Source organism: Manis pentadactyla, chromosome 13 (genome assembly GCF_030020395.1).
Source record: "Manis pentadactyla isolate mManPen7 chromosome 13, mManPen7.hap1, whole genome shotgun sequence".
Taxonomy (NCBI): Eukaryota; Metazoa; Chordata; class Mammalia; order Pholidota; family Manidae; genus Manis; species Manis pentadactyla.
Genome location: NC_080031.1, coordinates 49,518,684 through 49,523,625, shown reverse-complemented (window position 1 = coordinate 49,523,625; position 4,942 = coordinate 49,518,684).

Sequence of the window (4,942 nt, the reverse complement as noted above, 5' to 3'; positions counted from 1 at the left end):
ATGGGTTGAAGCTTTCCCCACCACTAACAAACGAGCTTCCGTGGTTGCCTCTATCCTCCTCACCCAGATCTTTCCTAGGTTCGGGATGCCCACTTCCCTCCAATCAGATAACGGCCCTGAGTTCACAGCCCAAATCATTCAGAACCTCTCCAAGTTGCTCTCACTCCCCTGGCATCTACACTGTCCTTATCGACCACCGGCTTCGGGAAAAGTAGAAAGAGACAATAGGACACTAAAAGACATCCTGACCAAACTATCTCTAGAATTACACCTTGACTGGGTTCGCTTACTTCCCTTAGCTCTACTCTGCATTCAGGCCCTCCCAAAAAAACCTTCCTTCTTGTCACCCTTTGAGATCATGTACGGCCGCCCAATTTTACCCCCGGGGCTCCCTCCCCACAAAGGACCAATTCCTCTCAACATGGCCCTTCCGCTACTCTTTCTCCTCCTCACTGAATTATGGAAATATCAGGATTGGCTCCTCCCGGATCCATCCGCTTCCCAAAACCCTCCTGTCTTACAACCCAGTCAACTAGTGTCTTATAAGCTTCCAGAAAATAAGCCACCTCTCACCCCAAAATGGGAAGATCCACACCCAGTCATTCTCTGCACCCCCTCGGCCACTAAGCTCTCACTGCCTGATAACTCTGTCACCCCTTGGATTCATATCTCCAGGTTGAAACCAAACACCCAGGATCCACCTCCTCTGGACACCCAAGACCCAACCCAGAGTCCTTCGGATACAGCCCAAGACACGGTCTACTCTTCCACGCTTCATCCCTCTGATCCCTTGAAACTCCGCATCTCCCGTTCACCCCCTTTGCCATCCATACCCAAATCATGACCTTTTCTTCCTTTACTGCTCTCTCGCTCTCGTTCCTCATTTCTATTGTCTTCCCCATCACCTCAGCCTCCTTTGTATGGCGATTCAAGGTCAGCCAGACTTACACACAGCATCAAACAAAAACCACTGCCTTCATTACCACATCAGACTGCCCTCTAAAAGGCTGCTCCGAGCCTTTGTACCTTCACTTTCCTCCCTCCACCGAAGTGTTCACTAGCAGCCCCCTTTTCACTCCCTACTTCTGCTTCCTCTATGACCAAAAACAAGCCTCATGCAGGCAGTGGCCAGACACCTACGGGGGATGTCCCTACTGGTCTTGCGCCATTCACTACATGGGTGACTCTTGGTACCCACAGTATGACTCCTCCAACCGTTTCATAAAATATCCCAAGAGCTCATTCTCCTTATCAATCCCTGATTCCTGGGACCCTCGATGGGCCGCTGGAGTCACAGCCTCAGTTTAGTACAAGGGGTCCTCAACCCCCCATGGTACCCTTCATATCTCTTGAGAGTATGTTCCTTCTCATTCCCAGATCTCTCAAGTTGCATCAGATATCGACATTCCGAAAAAGTCATTATTCAAACATTTGACGGCGCCCCTTCATCTTCCTATCCCTGCCCCTCTTCTAATTTCTCCTACTCTTGGTTACAGCTCATTCAAGACACCACCATCTTTCTCAACCACACCCTCAACACCGCCAATTGTTTCTTGTGTGCATCACTGCAGCACCCACTGCTGGCAGCCGTGCCCCTTAATATTTCCAAATACTCCTTCCATGCAGAAGGACAACCCCTCTGCCCTCTGGCAGACATACCCCTATGGGAACAAGAATACGCAGATAATCTCACCATCCACCACTGTGTAGGCCCAATTCCACTCACCTCCAGGGCACTTCACTGCCTCTCTATCTACACCCCCACCTCCAATTCTAAAACTTTTACACAACCAGGACACTTCTTTTGGTGTAATGGCAGTCTTTTCAACTCACTGCCTCCCAACTCCAATATATCCTGCATTCTTGTCACCCTAATCCCACAGCTTACACTTTACAGCATGGCAGAATTTCTTGAGCTCCAATCTCCCTTGCCCTCGCACACAAAAAGGGCTGCTTTCCTTCCCATTATGGTCGGTATTTCTTTGACCACCTCAGCCATTGGGGCCGGGTTTTTGGGAGGGGCCTTGGGTCACTCTCTGTGGGCAATTAAAGATCTCAACGCCAAACTTGAGGGAGCCCTGACATCCACTGCCGATTCCCTGGCCTCTCTCCAAAGACAGGTCACTTCGCTAGCTAAAGTCACACTTCAAAACCGGTGGGCCTTAGATCTGCTTACAGCCAAAAAGGGCGGCACCTGCGTCTTCCTTCGAGAGGGGTGCTGCTATTACATCAATGAATCCAGCATTGTAGAAACTGACATTACCAAACTCACTGACTTTGCCTCCAGCCTCCACTCTGCTTCCAATTCCAACCCATTCTCTTCAATACCAACAAACCCCCTCCTTACCTGGCTGTGGCCCATTGCAGGCCCTATAATAATCATTCTTCTCACCTGTCTCTTCTTACCTTGTATAGTAAAGTTTATCAAATCCCAAGTAGGTAAAATCTCTAATCAAACTTTCAACCAGCTTTTACTCAGGAACTATCAGCTTCTGGCCACAGAAGATCCCTCACCCTCATGTAACCTCCTCACCACACACTGAGATGGACCCCTCTCTCTGCTGGAAACTGTTCCTGGAAACAGTGGCCGCAGACGCCTGACTTCTGCACCCATATCCTCTTGGCACCATTAGAATCAACAAGTCCTTGACCTATGGTTATGGAGAACCTTCATTGATTTCCAACCTGAAGAAGTCCACATCTACTCGTCCTTACTGTGGGAAGTCCTATCAACCCTTTCCTCCCGGTCCTCAAGCCCTCACTCCCTTCTCCGCCCCCGTTCAGCAGGAAGCAGTCAGAAAGAAAGCAACATCCACAGCCCCATAGAGGAGAAAGGGGGGAATGAAGGGCCCCCACCAGTAAGATGGGGAACTTCCAGCTTCTCTTCCGGGTCCTCAGTTCCTGATGGCGCCACCTAAAGACCTATCACCTCTCTCCCCACTCCCACTCCCAGCACCTGGCCAATAGCCACCAGTCCCATTGAAGTGACACCTCAATCAGCTTATGTCCCTCCCTATATAACCTAGTACTTTTTCCCCAATAAAGTGGAACTCTCTGGAGAATTGCTGCTGTGTGTCACTCCTTCCTTTCAATTACACCAGTTTATAGATTCTGAAACAAAACATACTGCAGACATGTCAATAATTAAAATAAAAATGCAGTTATTTATATCTTATCAGCAAGACCATAATTAGGCATGCTGCAGTTAAATTTAAAATCAATAAAGAAAACAGCGCTTATTTGTGATCTAGCTAGAAAGGTATGAGTGTTTACATTGAAATAGAAACATTTTATGATATAATAAAAATGATATTATAAATTTAATTATATTTTATAATTTACACATGCTGTGAAAAAAATGTAATTGTAATCAATAGTGTATGTAAATTGTCTGCACAATCTATGAGAAACATTGAAAACAACTCTTGATTTTGATGAATTTAGTTACTTTTCAATTTGTTTTAACTTTTTTAATTTCTGTAAATACTGTTTTAATAGAACTGTAAATTAATGTGGACACACAAAACTTTCAAATGGATATGAATTTTGTTCAAAATAAATTTAAGTGTTCTAAAAAGGTTTAATCAATTTTCTAATTCTTATTATGTGTGTTAGTGACTGAAAATATTCTGACTACATTAGGCATTTCTTGGGTATGTGAATCAAATTTTTCAAATATCAATTTTATTAAAACTAAATACTGAACCAACTATTTTCAATCAGAATTTACATTCTGAATTGTTATGAGGTGGAAATATACACGGTACAGTTGATTTTAAATGCTTAATATAAAATGTAAACTATCATTATTAATTTTTAATATTGATTATTTGTCAAAAGTACATTAGTTTAAAATATATTAATACATTAATTTGCCATCTATTTTTACTTTTTAAATGTGGTCACTAAAATATTTTTAAATTACATATCTGACTATATTTCTTTTGGATTATACTTGTCTAAATGATTTAGGGATGGTGATTCCTATTGCATCTCCATTAATTTAGTACTTTAAGTTCTGCAAAAACCATAGAACCATAAATGGAAATAAAATTCTACCATTTGCAACAACATGAATGGGTCTAGAGGGAAATGAGCCAGATGGAGAAAGACAAATACTGTATGATTTCAGTGTGGAATATAAAAACAAAGCAAAACAAAATGAGAAATATAGCAGGAGACTCAGGCACTGAGAAGTGACTGGTGGTTACCATGGGGGAGGGGCTGGCTTGGGTGGTGAGGAGCATGAGGGAGAAAAATGGGCAAAAAAAATCTCAAGCATAAGATAATTTGATCACAGGGATAGTGAGACAGGGACCATAGATGTAGTCAAAATAGAGTGAAGGCCTCTGGAGGGAGCAGGGTGGGATATTTGCAGTCAGAGCAATGTAACTTCATGCAGGGAAACCCCCCTACTAAAACTTTGTGTTAAACATTGAGCTCTGGAATCATTCCTCAGTGAAATCAGTTAATGTTCCCCAGATAAAGAAGAGTAGCACATGTTTTATTATGCTAATCATTTGTAACCATGTGTAAGATTCACTTTAGCATGCTAAAAGACCCAGGCCTATCTGCTGTCTTTCCTCCTTCAGATCTGACAAGGTGCTTCTGCAAACTGAGCAACTGACTTGGCATGCAGGCCCAGCTGTAGACGGACGGCATGGTAATGTAAGACCCAATGGCCTTATTCCGGTCTGCGCTTCCCCCCCAGTGAGGAGACGAAGGCCACGGCAGATCGATGCAACAAGCAAGAGGTTTATTGTTATTCCAGCTAGCTGGGGTCCAAGTGTCTGCCCACCACAGCGGGTTTCAACAAGGACCCCGAGCACTTAAAGTCAGAGGTTTTAATAGCATTTTCAAAAAGGGCAGTATTTTTTCACAAGCACATCACATTGTTTTTCCAAAAACACATACATTTCAGCTGACGCCACATCCTGGGGGT